This window comes from Oncorhynchus masou, chromosome 11 (genome assembly GCF_036934945.1).
Source record: "Oncorhynchus masou masou isolate Uvic2021 chromosome 11, UVic_Omas_1.1, whole genome shotgun sequence".
Lineage (NCBI taxonomy): Eukaryota > Metazoa > Chordata > Actinopteri > Salmoniformes > Salmonidae > Oncorhynchus > Oncorhynchus masou.
In genome coordinates, this window is record NC_088222.1 from 54,473,576 (window position 1) to 54,492,858 (window position 19,283).

Here is a 19,283-nt window from a genome sequence, read left to right on the forward strand (position 1 = left end):
GCAGATGCTTGGAATTTAGAGTGGTAGAAAGTGGCTTTAGCAGCAGAGACAGAGGAGGAAAATGTAGAGAGGAGGGAGTGAAAGGATGCCAGGTCCGCAGGGAGGCGAGTTCTCCTCCATTTCCGCTCGGCTGCCCGGAGCTCTGTTCTGTGAGCTCGCAATGAGTCGTCGAGCCACGGAGCGGGAGGGGAGGACCGAGCCGGCCTGGAGGATAGGGGACATAGAGAGTCAAAGGATGCAGAAAGGGAAGAGAGGAGGGTTGAGGAGGCAGAATCAGGAGATAGGTTGGAGAAGGTATGAGCAGAGGGAAGAGATGATAGGACGGAAGAGGAGAGAGTAGCGGGGGAGAGAGAGCGAAGGTTGGGACGGCGCGATACCATCCGAGTAGGGGCAGTGTGGGAAGTGTTGGATGAGAGCGAGAGGGAAAAGGATACAAGGTAGTGGTCGGAGACTTGGAGGGGAGTTGCAATGAGGTTAGTGGAAGAACAGCATCTAGTAAAGATGAGGTCGAGCGTATTGCCTGCCTTGTGAGTAGGGGGGGAAGGTGAGAGGGTGAGGTCAAAAGAGGAGAGGAGTGAAAAGAAGGAGGCAGAGAGGAATGAGTCAAAGGTAGACGTGGGGAGGTTAAAGTCGCCCAGGACTGTGAGAGGTGAGCCGTCCTCAGGAAAGGAGCTTATCAAGGCATCAAGCTCATTGATGAACTCTCCGAGGGAACCTGGAGGGCGATAAATGATAAGGATGTTAAGCTTGAAAGGGCTGGTAACTGTGACAGCATGGAATTCAAAGGAGGCGATAGACAGACACATTACCCTATTACCCCACATTACCCTATATACGTATATATTGTAGCAAGCTTAACCCAACACTTACCACCTTCTGATCTCTTGGTGTAATGAATAAGGTGTTGGCTTGCTAGTCGCTGGACCGGGGTTCGAGTCCCAGTTGGAGCTACCCCCAAGTTTGTTACATTGGTATCAGAAGTGGGATAGTGCCTGTGAAGCCATCAAAGATGTGTGTACACGTGAGAGACTTGCTATAAAGAAGTGTGGGGGCATGCTCTCCCCAAGGAAGGAGGTCTCAGCTGACTCATGTTCTGTAGCAACTTTAATCCAACACCGAGCGAACACATCAAGAGGTTTGGACATATTGGAGTAGGACTTAACCTCTTGAAACTAGGGGCGCTATATCATTTTTGGATAAAAAGACGTTCCCGTTTTAAGCGCAATATTTTGTCACAAAAAGATGCTCGACTATGCATATAATTGGTAGCTTTGGAAAGAAAACACTCTGACATTTCCAGAACTGCAAAGATATTTTCTGTGCGTGCCCTAGAACGTGAGCTACAGGCAAAACCAAGATGAAACGGCATCCAGGAAATGAGCAGGATTTTTGAGGCTCCGTTTTCCATTGTCTCCTTATATGGCTGTGAATGCGAGAGGAATGAGTCTGCCCTTTCTGTCGTTTCCCCAAGGTGTCTGCAGCATTGTGACGTATTTGTAGGCATATCATTGGAAGATTGACCATAAGAGACCACATTTACCAGGTGTCCGCCCGGTGTCCTGCGCCGAAATTGGTGCGCAAACCTCAGCTGCAAGTATTTTTCTATGGAATTCAGAGAAGAAAGCAGGCTTCCACGAATGATATATCAATGAAGAGATAAGTGAAAAAACACCTTGAGGATTGATTCCAAACAACGTTTGCCATGTTTCAGTCGATATTATGGAGTTAATTCGGAAAAAGTTTGACGTTGTTGGTGACTGAATTTTCGGTTCGTTTCGGTAGCCAAATGTGATGTACAAAACGGAGCGATTTCTCCTACACAAAGATGCTTTCAGGAAAAACTGAACATTTGCTATGTAACTGAGAGTCTCCTCATTGAAAACATCCGAAGCTCTTCAAAGGTAAATGATTTTATTTATTTGGTTATCTGGTTTTTGTGAAAATGTTGCGTGCTAAATGCTACTCAAAATGCTAAGCTAGCTTAGCATACTCTTACACAAATTAGTGAATAGCGATGGTTCAAAAGCATATTTTGAAAATCTGAGATGACAGTGTTGTTAAGAAAAGGCTAAGCTTTAGAGCAGGCACATTATTTTCATTTTATTTGCGATTTTCAGAAATCGTTAACGTTACATTATGCTAATGAGCGTGAGGCTATAACTGTATACAGGTTTTTTTCATAGCCAAACGTGAACAAAACGGAGTGATTTGTCCTACACAAATAATATGTTTTTGAAAAACTGAACATTTGCTATCTAACAGAGTCTCCTCATTGAAAACATCTGAAGTTCTTCAAAGGTAAATGATTTTATTTGAATTATTTTCTTGTTTTTGTGAAAATGTTGCTGGCTGAATTCTAGGCTTATAGCTATGTTAGCAATCAATACTCTTACACAAATGCTTGTTTAGCTATGGTTGAAAAGCATATTTTGAAAATCTGAGATGACAGTGTTGTTAACAAAAGTCTAAGCTTGAGAGCAAATATATTTATTTCATTTCATTTGCGATTTTCATGAATAGTTAACGTTGCGTTATGCTAATGAGCTTGAGGCTATAAATAGAATCCCGGATCCGGGATTGCGCGACGCAACAGGTTAAGGTGTTGGCTTGACAGTTGATGGACCCAGGTCCAAAACCTGTTTTGGGGCGACCGCCTGAATTCACTAAAATATATTTGTTTGCCTATGGCAGTCCTTCTCGAATAGTGGGGCGCACCCCCGTGGGGGGGCTCAGAGCGATGCCAGGGGGGGCGTGTGTGATTTTTTTTGCCGCAGGGAGTAGTTTTTTTTTTGCACCGAACAAAAGCACACAGTACATAGCAGGAGATATGAAGTGCAGATAACAAACCCTTAAGAGACACCATGGAAAAATATTTAACAGGGATGAAAAGAAAGGCGGAGAGGGACGGAGATAATGAGACAAAAATGTAAGTCTCCCGAAAGCTAAGACGAAGCGTATGTAGCGCTTGGCTTCACTGTGACTACGGTGGGAGACGAGGAAAAAACGATATGTTTACTGTGTCTAAAAATGTTGGCAGCGGACAGCATGAAGCAAAATAAATGAAGGCGTCACTTAAAGACATTACACCCAAATCAAGCCGCTTGAGTTTTTTCAGCGAAAACGTGCCGAACATTGCCAACAATCGTCCCGCTTTGTGAATGCTACTTTAGTAAACCAGCGAGCACTGTTAGCATCATATAAGGTGGCATAGCAAATTGCTCAGTGCAAAAAAAAACACTCCATAGCAGAGGAGCTGATACTGCCTGCAGCATTAGACATGGTCTCTTTCATGCTGGATGACGCAAGTGCTGCAAAAATAAAAACTATCCCTCTGTCCAATGACACTGTCGCCAGACGTATAAATGACATTGTTAACGATCTTAAATAACAGCTGGTAGATAAACTCAAAGACAAACGTCTTGCCTTACAGTTCGATGAAGCAACTGACAGCAACAAAGACTGGTTGTTTATCGCTTATGTACGTTTTGACATGACAAACTCCCTGTGAGAGGATCTACTTTTTTGTAAATATGTCAGAGACAGAGCCACAGCTGAAGAGCTATTCAAAATGCTGGACTGAAATGTTTACTTCTTCCTAGGGGGGGCATAACAGAAAATAATTGAGAAGCACTGGCCTACGGGCAGGGAGACCCGGGTTTGAGACAAAAGGGGCATTACACCATTGCTGTTTGCAAAAAAACACTACATTGGTGGAAGCAGTGGAATTGTGCTTTGGGAGAGGTGTGCACATTTCATGGGCAGGATCTGTACCTGGGCCTCCTATGGGAAAAACTAGTGTCTTGACCATTAGACCAAGAGCTCTGTGTCTTGAGCTGAGGGTGACACTGATTTTAAAGTTGCACGCAGGACTACCTCATTACCAGATCATGAGACAGACTCATGTTTGCTACGCACATGGGATAGTGTAAAGGGAACTTTGCCTAGGAAGCCCATGCTAGAAGTGTTAAAGGCGGAAGATAGAGAATTAGTCCAGTAACTGAAAGGTCACTGTTTTGAGTCCTGAGTCAGGCAACAAAACGTGTGATTTGATCTGAACTGGCAGATCTGTGACCAACCCTTTCAGAAAAACAAATTCCCTTTGTTCCCCGTAACATGGACTAATAAAGTTGTACTGGCGCCAGAGAGGATGGCTGCCGTTTTATTGGCTCTTAACCAACCATGCTATTTTGTTTGATTTTTCTCTTTGATTGAAACTTATTTTGTACATAATGCTGCTACCGTCTCTTATGACCGAAAAGAGATTCTGGACATCAGAACAGCGATTACCCACCTTGAATTGGACAAAGAATTTTTATTTATTGAGTCAGACGAGAGGGATTTACTCCAGACACCTGAACAGGCCCTTATCCCCATCATTTGTAGGAAAAAATATGTAGATTTCGCAGAAGGAGATCCGGATGGCATGTGAGGATTTATCGACAAGTGGCTAATCTGCCTTGCCATCCGTACTGTTGGCCAACGTACAATAGCTGGAAAATAAATGGGACAAACTAAAAGCACGTATATCCTACCAACGGGACATTAAGAACTGTAATATCTTATGTTTCACAGAGTCGTGATTGAACGACATCATAACATACAGCTGGCGGGTTTTACACTATCGGCAGGATAGAAAAGCATCCTCTGGTAAGACAAGGGGTGGCAGTCTATGTATATTTGTAAACAACAGCCGGTGCCCGATATCTAAGAAAGTCTCAAGGTTTTGCTCGCCTGAGCTAGAGTATCTCATGATAAGCTGCAGACCACACTATCTACCTAGAGAGTTTTCATCTGTATTTTAGGTAGCTGTCTACACATCACCACAGACCGATGCTGGCATTAAGATCGCACTCAATGAGCTGTATACCGCCATAAGCAAACAGGAAAACGCTCATCCAGAGGCGGCACTCCTAGTGGCCGGGGACATTAATGGAGGGAAACTTAAATCAGTTTGACCTCATTTCTACCAGCATGTTAAATGTCCATCCAGAGGGGGAAAAAAACTTTAGAACAACTTTACTCCACACACAGAGATGCGTACAAAGCTCTCCCTCGCCCTCCATTTGGCAAATCTGACCATAATTTTAACCTCCTGATTCCTGCTTACAAGCAAAAATTAAAGCAGGAAGCATTGGTGACTCGGTCGATAAAAAAGTGCTCAGATGAAGCAGATGCTAAACTACAGGACTGTTTTGCTTGCACAGACTGGAATATGTTCCTGGGATTCTTCCGATGGCACCACATTAGTCACCGGCCTCATCAATAAGTGCATCGATGACGTCATCCCCACAATGACTGTACGTACATACCCCAACCAGAAGCCATGAATTACAGGCAACATCTGCACTGAGCTAAATGGTAGAGCTGCCTCTTTCAAGGAGCGGGACTCTAACACGGAAGTGTTGTGTAATGATATTCTAGTGTGGTCCCATTAGGGCACCTGTAAACCCCCCTTGCTTACCTACGTTGATATGCTTGGAATGTTCTCCCTGTGAAATGCATTAAACAATGCCCACGTTACTTTCTACTCCCGTCTCATGTCCTGTCCTTACATTAGTTGTATAAGTAATACAGTGTGCTATACAACAAAACTGGCGATGAGGAAGAAACGTTCTCACGCTTTGCTCATCATCTTCTGCAGAAAGTCTGAGGTAAATTCGTAATTTTTTTGGGCTGTAGAAAGGCTCAAACAAAACGTGGAGCGAGCCAGTCGAGTGATGCTAGCTAGCCTTTGATGTCACAGCAACGAGAGCCTCGAGGGATTGGAAGAGTTTCGCTGAGGGAGAAAGTGAAGTCAGCTTGAGTTAAAAGAAAGGAAAAAAAGGGTCTGGGAGTAAAGGATCGTCTGAAAAGTGTGAGAGAGAAAAATAAACTGAAAATGTCTGCATTGATTGGAAATATAGGAACATTTAATGAATCTGTGGAACAATAGAGTTCTTACACAGAACGTTTTGAGTACTTTGTGTTGGCAAATGGAATTAAAGCAGAAGTCGTTGTGCCAACATTTTTGACTGTTATGGGAGGAAAAACATTCAATCTACTGCGCAGCCTCGTAACGCCTGAAAAACCTGGTGATAAATCATATGATGAAATTGTGGCTACCTTAAAAGGACATTATTCTCCCAAACCACTGATAATCTCAGAGAGATTCTGGTTTCACAAGAGAAATCAAGAGGAGGGGCATCAATCTCACAGTTTGTGGCTGTATTGAAACAGTTATGTGAACACTGTGAATTTGGGCGATCAATGAGTGACACTATACGTGATAGGTTAGTGTGTGGCATGCGCAGCGATGCAATTCAGAAATGCCTTTTGACTGAGAGTAACTTAACATTGCAGAGAGCAATAGAAGCGAGTACGTCAATTGAAATGGCAAATAAAGACGCACAACAGCTAAGTGCATCGACCAAAGTGCATAAGGTGTCTACGGAGTTAAAAAACAAGGCAGGAGGTGGGAAGCCATGCTATCGCTGCGGGAAACCAGGTCACCAAGCAGAGGAGTGTTGGTGCAGAGACTTAGACTGCAGAAGTTGTGGAAAAAAGGGTCACATCGAACATGCATGTCAAAACAAAATGACACAATCAAACAAAAGTACTGAACAAAGGAAAAGAGACCTCTGGAAGTACAAAAAGAAAGTGCATAAAATGGAGCACACAGCTGATGAATATAAAGATGACGCTGAAAACATACACCGGTGAGATTGTTCCAGTGAGAGGAAGTGTGATTGTTACAGTGGAGCTCAACAAACAAAAGGTAAAGATATCACTCTACATTGTGAAAGGCAACCATCCAGCATTGCTAGGACGCACATGACTGGAAAAGATCAAACTAAACTGGCAGGAAATTCACATGAGGACACAAACCTACAAGGGATATTGAGGAAACACGCGGATGTGTTCAAAGGAGACCGTGGCAGTATGAAGGACATAACAGTTAAACTGACCGTGAAACCAGACAGCAAGCCAAAATTCTTCACAGCTAGACCTGTCCCATACGCCATAAAACCAAAAGTTGAAATTGAGCTCAACAGACTCGTCGAGAGTGGAGTATTGGACCCAGTGAATGTTAGTGAATGGGCTACACTCGTTGTTCCAGCCATAAAAAAAGATGGATCACTCTGTGGTGATTTCGAAGTCAGCATTAACCCAGTCTTGACTGCTGAAAAATATCCACTACCCATCATTGACAACCTCTTTTGTGGTTTAATTGGAGGACAAAAATTCAGTAAGATAGACTTATGTCTACAGATGCATGTGGACCAAGAGTCACAAGAACTGTTGACCATAGTGTCTCACAAAGGACTGTACAGGTACCGGAGGCTTCCTTTTGGAATCACCTCAGCTCCGGCCTTGTTTCAGAGAGCTATGGACCAGATACTGAGTGGGCTCACTGGGGTCCAATGTTACCTCGATGATCTACTCATCACCGGCATAGACGCGGAGGCAGGAGCACCTGAGAAACCTGAACGCTACACTACAGAGATTGGAGGAGTACGGTCTGAGGGTCCGGAAGGACAAATGCAAGTTTCTCCGTCCCTCTATTGAGTACCTGGGCCACGTCATCGACAGTTCGGGGCTCCACAAAGCGCCATCGAAGGTGAAGGCCGTTGCGGAAGCTCCATCCCCACAGAACATGAGTCAGCTGAGATCATGTTTAGGACTGCTGTCATACTACGCAAAGTTTGTGCCAAACCTAGCTAACTTGTTAAAGCCACTGCTTGAACTTTTCAACAAAACCAAACAGTGGAAGTGGACAGACAGATGTGAGGAGGACTTCAAGAAAGTGAAAACAGCCATAGCTCAGTCAGAGGCCCTAACCCACTTCAACCCCAACTTGCCATTACGGTTGGCATGTGATGCATCGCCTTATGGCGTTGGTGCAGTTGTCTCACACATCATGCCATCAGGTGAAGAAAGGCCAATTGCTTTCGCATCATGGACCTTAAGTAAAGCCAAGAGCAATTATGCACAGATAGAGCATGAAGCACTTGCCATTGTGTTTGGAGTTAAGAAATGTTAACAGTTTCTGTTTGGCCAATGATTCACACTGCTGACGGACCATAGACCCCTCACCTCCATCGTTGGTCCCCACACCGGCATTCCGGCGCTTGCAACCAGCCACATGCAGCGATGGGCGTTGTTGTTATCTGCTCACCAGTACGATATCAAGTACAGAAGGTCTGCGCAGCACTGCAATGCAGACGGCCTCTCAAGACTTTCCTTACCTGTCGCACACACTGAGCACTCCCAGGCTGAAATCTTCTACTTCAAGGAAGTGACGAACGCCCCAGTTACATCTGAAAAAGTTCACCCACACTGATCCAGTGATGTCTGAAGTCGTGGACATTGTCACTCGTGGAAAAGAAGGAGAGATGTCAGACAGCCTACAACCTTACCTAGTGAGGAGAAACGAGCTCACAGTTCAGTTTGGATGCTTGCTGTGGGGTTTTCGAGTCATCATAACGCCGCAACTTAGAAGGCAGATGCTTGAAGAACTCCATTCAGGGCACTGTGGCATGGTGCGAATGAAGGAGATTGTATGCAGCTACTTTTGGTGGCCAGGTCTGGACGCAGCTATCGAAGACAAGGTCAAGTCATGTTCTGCATGTCAAAAGATGAGGAACATGCCTCAGCGAGCCAGCTAGCACCACTACACCCATGGGACTTCCCAGAGGAGCCTTGGCAGCGAGTCCACATAGACTATGCAGGCCCACTGGAGGATCGTATGTTCTTAGTCGTAGTTGACGCACACAGCAAATGGCTTGAGGTCACAGTGATGAAGAGCACCTCAACGGAGAGAACCATCGAAGAGCTACGGTCAATCTTCAGTCACTTCGGCTTGCCAACACAACTCGTTAGTGATAATGGCCCCCAACTGGTGTCTGAAGAGTTCTGGTCATTCATGGAAGCAAATGGAATTCAGCACATCAAGTCAGTGCCGTATCACCATGCAACGAACGGCCTCATTGAAAGGTTTGTCCAAACGACGAAGCAAGCTTTAAAATCATCACAAGGGAACGGCTCCCTCAATAGGCATCTAAACACCTTCCTGTTAACCTACAGAAACACTCCCCACTCTACAACCAAAGTGGCACCCGGGTCAGCCATGAAGAAAAGATAGCTTCGCACGCGACTCGACCTCCTGGGACCTCCAAAGACGAGACAGGTTGTACAGACACAACAGAGAGCACAGGTGGAGAGACGGAGCAAAGCAAAAGACAGAAGCTTCATAGCTGGAGAGAGAGAGTTCTTGCTCGGAACTACTGCAAAGGTCCAAATACCAGCCACAGTGGTTGCACAAACAGGACCTGTTTCCTACACAGATCAACTGTTGCCAGGAACCAACCTCAGAGATGACTCGTGTCAAGTGACAAACCAAGATCACCTACTGGAGACCTACCATGACTACGAGCTCTCACCTGAACATCCACTGCAGCAACCTACAAATTTGGAAAGTGCTCCAGACTCACCTGAACCAGCCAGAGTGTCTACTCAGGGTACTGTTGCACCCCAGTCTGGGCATACACCATCACCACTCAGACTCAGAAATAATGTGACTGTAGACTCAACTGTATGTCGTCATTACCCTGCAAGAGAAAGAATACCCCCTGACAGGTTAACTATTTAGTTCAGACTAACCTCCGACATTAGGGAAGAATACACCCCAGGGTTAAGTCTGAGGACTGAGGCAGTCTACCCTCTATCCCTTCACTTCTTTGAGGAAAAAATTATGATTATTAGAAAGCAAATTACAGACTCCTCTTTAAATCTGCGTATTCCTTCAAAGCTCAGTTGTCCTGAGTCTGCACAACTCTGCGTGGACCTAGGATCAAGAGAGACGCTCAAGTGTTTTAGTACTATATCTCTTGACACAATGATGAAAATAATCATGGCCTCTAAACCTTCAAGCTGCTTACTGGACCCTATTCCAACTAAACTACTGAAAGAGCTGCTTCCTGTGCTTGGCCCTCCTATGTTGAACATAATAAACGGCTCTCTATCCACCGGATGTGTACCAAACTCACTAAAAGTGGCAGTAATAAAGCCTCTCTTGAAAAAGCCAAACCTTGACCCAGAAAATATAAAAAACTATCGGCCTATATCGAATCTTCCATTCCTCTCAAAAATCTTAGAAAAGGCTGTTGCTCAGCAACTCACTGCCTTCCTGAAGACAAACAATGTATATGAAATGCTTCAGTCTGGTTTTAGACCCCATCATAGCACTGAGACGGCACTTGTGAAGGTGGTAAATGACATTTTAATGGCATCGGACCGAGGCTCTGCATCTGTCCTCGTGCTCCTAGACCTTAGTGCTGCTTTTGATACCATCGATCACCACATTCTTTTGGAGAGATTGGAAACCCAAATTGGTCTACACGGACAAGTTCTGGCCTGGTTTAGATCTTATCTGTCGGAAAGATATCAGTTTGTCTCTGTGGATGGTTTGTCCTCTGACAAATCAACTGTAAATTTCGGTGTTCCTCAAGGTTCCGTTTTAGGACCGTTGTTGTTTTCACTATATATTTTACCTCTTGGGGATGTTATTCGAAAACATAATGTTAACTTTCACTGCTATGCGGATGATACACAGCTGTACATTTCAATGAAACATGGTGAAGCCCCAAAATTGCCCTCGCTAGAAGCATGTGTTTCAGACATAAGGAAGTGGATGGCAGCAAACTTTCTACTTTTAAACTCGGATAAAACAGAGATGCTTGTTCTAGGTCCCAAGAAACAAAGAGATCTTCTGTTGAATCTGACAATTAATCTTAATGGTTGTACAGTCATCTCAAATAAAACTGTGAAGGACCTCGGCGTTACTCTGGACCCTGATCTCTCTTTTGAAGAACATATCAAGACCATTTCAAGGACAGCTTTTTTCCATCTACGTAACATTGCAAAAATCAGAAACTTTCTGTCCAAAAATGATGCAGAAAAATTAATCCATGCTTTTGTCACTTCTAGGTTAGACTACTGCAATGCTCTACTTTCCGGCTACCCGGATAAAGCACTAAATAAACTTCAGTTAGTGCTAAATACGGCTGCTAGAATCCTGACTAGAACCAAAAAATTTGATCATATTACTCCAGTGCTAGCCTCCTTACACTGGCTTCCTGTCAAAGCAAGGGCTGATTTCAAGGTTTTACTGCTAACCTACAAAGCATTGCATGGGCTTGCTCCTACCTATCTCTCTGATTTGGTCCTGCCGTACATACCTACACGTACGCTACGGTCACAAGACGCAGGCCTCCTAATTGTCCCTAGAATTTCTAAGCAAACAGCTGGAGGCAGGGCTTTCTCCTATAGAGCTCCATTTTTATGGAACGGTCTGCCTACCCATGTCAGAGACGCAAACTCGGTCTCAACCTTTAAGTCTTTACTGAAGACTCATCTCTTCAGTGGGTCATATGATTGAGTGTAGTCTGGCCCAGGAGTGGGAAGGTGAACGGAAAGGCTCTGGAGCAACGAACCACCCTTGCTGTCTCTGCCTGGCCGGTTCCCCTCTTTCCACTGGGATTCTCTGCCTCTAACCCTATTACAGGGGCTGAGTCACTGGCTTGCTGGGGCTCTCTCATGCCGTCCCTGGAGGGGGTGCGTCACCTGAGTGGGTTGATTCACTGATGTGGTCATCCTGTCTGGGTTGGCGCCCCCCCCCCTTGGGTTGTGCCGTGGCGGAGATCTTTGCGGGCTATACTCAGCTTTGTCTCAGGATGGTAAGTTGGTGGTTGAAGATATCCCTCCAGTGGTGTGGGGGCTGTGCTTTGGCAAAGTGGGTGGGGTTATATCCTTCCTGTTTGGCCCTGTCCGGGGGTGTCCTCGGGTGGGGCCACAGTGTCTCCTGACCCCTCCTGTCTCAGCCTCCAGTATTTATGCTGCAGTAGTTTATGTGTCGGGGGCTGGGGTCAGTTTGTTATATCTGGAGTACTTCTCCTGTCCAATTCGGTGTCCTGTGTGAATCTAAGTGTGCGTTCTCTAATTCTCTCCTTCTCTCTCTCGGAGGACCTGAGCCCTAGGACCATGCCCCAGGACTACCTGACATGATGACTCCTTGCTGTCCCCAGTCCACCTGGCCGTGCTGCTGCTCCAGTTTCAACTGACCTGAGCCCTAGGACCATGCCCCAGGACTACTTGACATGATGACTCCTTGCTGTCCCCAGTCCACCTGGCCGTGCTGCTGCTCCAGTTTCAACTGTTCTGCCTTATTATTATTCGACCATGCTGGTCATTTATGAACATTTGAACATCTTGGCCATGTTCTGTTATAATCTCTACCCGGCACAGCCAGAAGAGGACTGGCCACCCCACATAGCCTGGTTCCTCTCTAGGTTTCTTCCTAGGTTTTGGCTTTTCTAGGGAGTTTTTCCTAGCCACCGTGCTTCTACACCTGCATTGCTTGCTGTTTGGGGTTTTAGGCTGGGTTTCTGTACAGCACTTTGAGATATCAGCTGATGTACGAAGGGCTATATAAATAAATTTGATTTGATTTGATTTGATCCCTAGTTTAGAAAAGGTTATTCTGAAAAGTTCATTTATTTACATTAAGAGAACTTATATTAAAAAGAAAACAATAGGCAAAACAGTGAATATTTACTTTTTCCTAATGAGTCACCAGAGGTAAAGGGGGAGGAATGTGTATTGATATTCTAGTTTTGTCCCTTTAGGGAACCTATAACCTCCCCTTGCTTACCTACGTTGAAATGCTTGGAATGTTCTTCCTGTGAAACGCATTAAACAATTGTTAGGGAATAATCAGAATTTGTTGATAACATATGTAAGATGTTTTATATTCATCATATGTTTGTAAGTTATTTCTCATCAGAATGGTATTTTTGTATAATACTGTGGCGGGGTTGCAGTTATCTGTTCTATGTCAAGACTAAGTTGCATGGGCCGCAGAGAGGGGAGAGGTCAAAGTGTCATCATGTGTAAACATATCTTTTTCTCCACTGTGTGTGTGCCAGTCACACCCTACTTTTCCCATCGGGGAAAAGGAGGATGGCAGTGTTTGGAATCATTCTCATGCTCCCTTTTATCTTAACCTATAGCCTCACTCTCCTCTCCGTGAGCTTGTCCAGGATTGGTTGTATTTAGAATTGGTTGTATCTAAATGACAATTTGATATATGCCTGTTGATATGGAGGATTGGTTTATGGTTCTGAGTTTGAGAAAGGAGACAAAACTGAACGATAATTTATAGCCAACTCTGTCTGGCAAGGGAATACTCTTCTCTGAAGTAAAGTCTTTCTTTGTGTAAGTTCCTGGGACCTGTGGATCTTCGCTATAAAGGATCCCATTTGCCATTGTATGGGGACTCTCAACTTTTCAGTAGAGATACTGAACTGTTGAGAGTCACAGAAAATGCTATAGAGCTCATATAATTAAAGATGGACTTTGATAACTAACTCTGACACCATCATTAAGTTGGCCGGTGACAACAGTGGTAGGCCTGATCACCGACAACGACGAGAAAGACTATAAGGAGGTCAGAGACATGACAATGTGGTGCAAGGACAACAACCTCGTCCTCAATGTGATCAAGACAAAGAAGATGATTGTGGAATACAGGAAAAGGAGGACTAACCACGCCCCTATTCTCATCGATGGGGCTGTTGTGGAGCAGGTTGAGAGCGTCAAGTTCCTTGGTGTCCACATCACCAAACTATCTTGGTCCAAACACACCAAGAGTCGTGAAGAGGGCACAACAAAGCCTATTCCCCCACAAGAGACTGAAAGATGTCATGGGTCCTCAGATCCTCAAAAAAATCTACAGCTGCACCATCGAGAGCATTCTGACTGGTTGAATCACTGCCTGGTATGGCAACTGGTCGGACTTTCACCGCAAGGCACTACAGAGGGCAGTGCGTACAGCCCAGTACATCACTGGAGCCAAGCTTCCTGCCATCCAGGACCTCTATACCAGGCGGTGTCAGAAGAAGGCCCTAACAACTATCAAAGACTCCACCCACCCTAGTCATAAAATGTTCTCTCTGCTACCACATGGCAAGCGGTACCGAACGCAAAGTCCAGGTCCAAAAGACTTCTTAACAGCTTCTACCCCCAAGCCATAAGACTCCTGAACAGCTAATCAAATGGCTACCCATGCTACTTTTGCATCCCCCACTGTTTTAAGCTGCTGCTACTCTCTGCATAGTCACTTTACCTCTACCTACATGTACATATTACCTTGACTAACTGGTGCCCCGCACATTGACTCTGTACCGGTACACCCTGTATATAGCCTCGCAATTGTTATTTTACTGCTGCTCTCTAATTATTTGTTACTTTTATTTAAATGATCTATTTTTTACTTAACACTTATTTTTCTTAAACTGCATTGTTGGTTAAGGGCTTGTATATAAGCATTTCACTGTGAGGTTGTATTCGGCGCATGTGACAAATAAAATTGGATTTGAGATGACCTTTGCTGACGAAACAACTTGTTTTAAAGATCTGTTACAAACTACATGCATACCATTTCAGCCCTGGCCAACCAAGCTGTTGAGGTAGTCTTTATGACGTACATAATGCTGAAAGGAGGAAAAGAGAGGAGAGGTCATGGTCATAGAAAATAATCTAACCTGCCTGAAAGGCTATAATAATATTTCATCAGTGTACTGTATGTACATACATAAGAACAAATCTGACATGAGGCCACTTTGGGATACAAAAACATCTTCCATGTTTTGATTTTGGGATGAACTATAATACAAGTATTATTACAGTGCACCAACAGTGAGCAACACGACACTGTTATGTACTTGAGTGAAGACCCAAAAGCGGTTTTAACAGAAAACAGAGTTCTTTAATGAAAAAACAGGAATGGCATAAATCCTCTTCCAACGTTGTCAACGGAACAAAAGAACGTTAGTATAATGCAGGATGCACCTGCCAGGCAGACTCCGACAGGATAGGACAAGGTGGAAGCAAACGAGACGACAGCTTGCTTCTGGCATGAAAAACACAAACAAGAATCAGACACTGAAAGTAGCAGGAACAGAGAGAGAAATAGAGACCTAATCAGAGGGGGAAGAGAGAACAGGTGAGAAAGAGTGAATGAGCTAGTTAGGGAGATGTAGTACAGCTGAAGAATGAGAAACAGAGAAGGTAACCTAAAAAGACCAGCAGAGAGAGACAGAGTGAAGAGAAAGGACAGGAACAGACATAACAAGACATGACAGTACCCCCACTCACCGAGCGCCTCCTGGCGCACTCGAGGAGGAAACCTGGCGGCAACGGAGGAAATCATCGATCAGCGAACGGTCCAGCACGTCCCGAGAGGGAACCCAACTCCTCTCCTCAGGACCGTACCCCTCCCAATCCACTAGGTACTGATGACCACGGCCCCGAGGGCGCATGTCCAAAATCTTACGAACCCTGTAGATAGGTGCGCCCTCGACAAGGATGGGGGGGAGGGACGAGCGGGGGCGCGAAGAACGGGCTTAACACAGGAGACATGGAAGACCGGGTGAACGCGACGAAGATAGCGCGGGAGAAGAAGTCGCACTGCGACAGGATTAATGACCTGAGAAATACGGAACGGACCAATGAACCGCGGGGCCAACTTGCGAGAAGCTGTCTTAAGGGGAAGGTTCTGAGTGGAGAGCCATACTCTCTGACCGCAACAATATCTAGGACTCTTGGTCCTACGCTATTAGCGGCCCTCACAGTCTGCGCCCTATTACGGCAAAGTGCCGACCTGACCCCCTTCCAGGTGCGCTCGCAACGCTGGACAAAAGCCTGAGCGGAGGGACGCAGGACTCGGCGAGCTGAGATGAGAACAGCGGAGGCTGGTACCCGAGGCTACTCTGAAAAGGAGATAGACCGGTAGCAGACGAAGGAAGCGAGTTGTGGGCGTACTCTGCCCAGGGGAGCTGTTCTGACCAAGACGCAGGGTTACGAAAAGAAAGACTGCGTAAAATGCGACCAACAGTCTGATTGGCCCGTTCGGCTTGACCGTTAGACTGGGGATGAAAGCCGGACGAGAGACTGACGGAAGCCCCAATCAAACGGCAAAACTCCTCCAAAATTGAGACGTGAACTGCGGGCCTCTGTCGGAAACGACGTCAGACGGAAGGCCATGAATTCGGAAAACATTCTCGATAATGATCTGAGCCGTCTCCTTAGCAGAAGGGAGCTTAGCGAGAGGAATGAAATGAGCCGCCTTAGAGAATCTATCGACAACCGTAAGAATAACTGTCTTCCCCGCTGATGAAGGCAGTCCGGTGATAAAATCTAAAGCGATGTGAGACCACGGTCGAGAGGGAATGGGAAGCGGTCTGAGACGGCCGGCAGGAGGAGAGTTCCCAGATTTAGTCTGCGCGCAGACCGAACAAGCGGCGACAAATCGACGCGCGTCACGTTCCCGAGTGGGCCACCAGAAACGCTGGCGAATGGAAGCGAGCGTACCCCGAACGCCGGGGTGGCCGGCTAACTTGGCAGAGTGGGCCCACTGAAGAACGGCCGGACGAGTAGGAACGGGAACGAACAGAAGGTTCCTAGGACAAGCTCGCGGCGACGGAGTGTGAGCGAGTGCTTGCTTTACCTGCCTCTCAATTCCCCAGACAGTCAACCCGACAACACGCCCCCCCAGGGAGAATCCCTCGGGGTCGGTGGAGACCTCAGAAGAACTGAAGAGACGAGATAAAGCATCAGGCTTGGTGTTTTTGAGCCCGGACGATAAGAAATAACAAACTCGAAACGAGCGAAAACAGAGCCCAACGAGCCTGACGCGCATTAAGTCGTTTGGCTGAACGGATGTACTCAAGGTTCCTATGGTCAGTCCAAACGACAAAAGGAACGGTCGCCCCCTCCAACCACTGTCGCCATTCGCCTAGGGCTAAGCGGATGGCGAGCAGTTCGCGATTACCAACATCATAGTTACGTTCTGACGGCGATAAGCGATGAGAGAAAAACGCGCAAGGATGGACCTTGCCGTCAGAGAGAGAGCGCTGAGAAAGAATGGCTCCCACGCCCACCTCTGACGCGTCAACCTCAACAACAAACTGTCTAGAGATGTCAGGTGTAACAAGAATAGGTGCGGATGTAAAACGATTCTTAAGAAGATCAAAAGCTCCCTGGGCGGAAACGGACCACTTAAAGCACGTCTTAACAGAAGTAAGGGCTGTGAGGGGGAGCTGCCACCTGACCGAAATTACGGATGAAACGACGATAGAAATTAGCGAAGCCCAGAAAGCGCTGCAGCTCGACGCGTGACTTAGGAACGGGCCAATCAATGACAGCCTGGACCTTAGCGGGATCCATCTTAATGCCCTCAGCGGAAATAACGGAACCGAGAAAGGGACAGAGGCGGCATGAAAAGTGCACTTCTCAGCCTTCACATAAAGACAGTTCTCCAAAAGGCGCTGGAGGACGCGTCGCACGTGCTGAACATGAATCGGGAGAGACGGTGAAAAAATCAGGATATCGTCCATGTAAACGAAAACAAAAATGTTCAGCATGTCTCTCAGACGTCGTTAACTAGTGCCTGAAAGACAGCTGGAGCGTTAACGAGGCCGAAAGGAAGAACCCGGTATTCAAAGTGCCCTAACGGAGTGTTAAACGCCGTCTTCCACTCGTCCCCCTCCCTGATGCGCACGAGATGGTAGGCGTTACGAAGGTCCAATTTGGTGAAAAACCTGGCTCCTGCAGGATCTCGAAGGCTGAAGACATAAGAGGAAGCGGATAACGATTCTTAACTGTTATGTCATTCAGCCCTCGATAATCCACGCATGGGCGCAGGGACCCGTCCTTCTTCTGAACAAAAAAAAACCCCCGCTCCGGCGGGAGAGGAGGAGGAGACTATGGTACCAGCGTCGAGCGAAACAGACAAATAATCCTCGAGAGCCTTACGTTCGGGAGCCGACAGAGAGTATAATCTACCCCGGGGGAGTAGTTCCCGGAAGGAGATCAATACTACAGTCATACGACCGGTGTGGAGGGAGAGAAGTGGCCTTGGAACGACTGAACACCGTGCGCAGATCGTGATACTCCTCCGGCACCCTGTCAAATCGCCAGGCTCCTCCTGTGAAGAAGGGACAGAGGAAACAGGAGGGATAGCAGACATTAAACAGGTCACATGACAAGAAACATTCCAGGATAGGATAGTATTACTAGACCAATTAATAGAAGGGTTATGGCGCACTAGCCAGGGATGACCCAAAACAACAGGTGTAAAAGGTGAACGAAAAATTAAAAGAAATGGTTTCGCTATGATTACCAGAGACAGTGAGGGTTAAAGGCAGCGTCTCACGCTGAATCTTGGGGAGAGAACTACCATCTAAAGCGAACAAGGCCGTGGGCTCCCTAACTGTCTGAGAGGAATGTCATGTTCCCGAGCCCAGGTCTCGTCCATAAAACAGCCCTCCGCCCCAGAGTCTATCAAGGCACTGCAGGAAGCAGATGAACCGGGCCAGCGGAGATGGACCGGAAAGGTAGTGCGTGATCCAGAAGGAGAGGCCTGAGTAGTTGCGCTCACCAGTAGCCCTCCTCTTACTGATGAGCTCTGGCTTTTACTGGACATGAGGTGACAAAATGACCAGCGGAGCCGCAGTAGAGACAGAGGCGATTGGTGATTCTCCGTTCCCTCTCCTTGGCCGAGATGCGGATACCCCCAGCTGCATAGGCTCAGCATCCGAGCCGGCGGAGGAGGGTGGCAGTGATGCGGCAGGTGGCAGTGATGTGGAGAGGGAGCAACGGAGAACGCAAACTCCTTTCCACGTGCTCGGCGACGAAGATCAAACCGTCGCTCTATGCGAATAGCGAGAGCTATTAAGGAGTCCAGACTGGAAGGAACCTCCCGGGGAGAGGATCTCATCCTTAACCTCGACGAGGAGACCCTCCAGAAAACGAGCGAGCAAAGCCGGCTCGTTCCAGTCACTAGAGGCAGCGAGAGTGCGAAACTCAATAGAATAATCCGTTATGGATCGATTCCCCTGACATAGGGAAGACAGGGCCCTGGAAGCCTCCTCTCCAAAAACAGAACGGTCAAAAACCCGTATCATCTCCTCCTTAAAGTCCTGATACTGGTTAATACACTCAGCCCTCGCCTCCCAGATTGCCGTGCCCCACTCACGCGCCCGTCCGGTAAGGAGAGAAATGACGTGGCGATGCGGGCTGCGCTCCTGGAGTAAGTGTTGGGCTGGAGAGAGAACACCACGTCACACTGAGTGAGGAATGAGCGGCACTCAGTGGGCTCCCAGAGTAACACGGCGGGTTGTTGATCCTGGGCTCCGGAGACTCGGAAACCCTGGAAGTGGGCGGTGGATCGAGGTGGAGTTGGTGAA

The 19,283-nt window shown here is 46.7% G+C and overlaps 1 protein-coding gene across 13 annotated transcripts in view; it reads left to right on the plus strand.

Moving 5' to 3' along the window:
* LOC135548842 (disks large homolog 2-like) overlaps window positions 1-19,283 on the plus strand; it is a 437,518-nt gene that overhangs the window by 245,968 nt on the left and 172,267 nt on the right. The window lies entirely within an intron of this gene.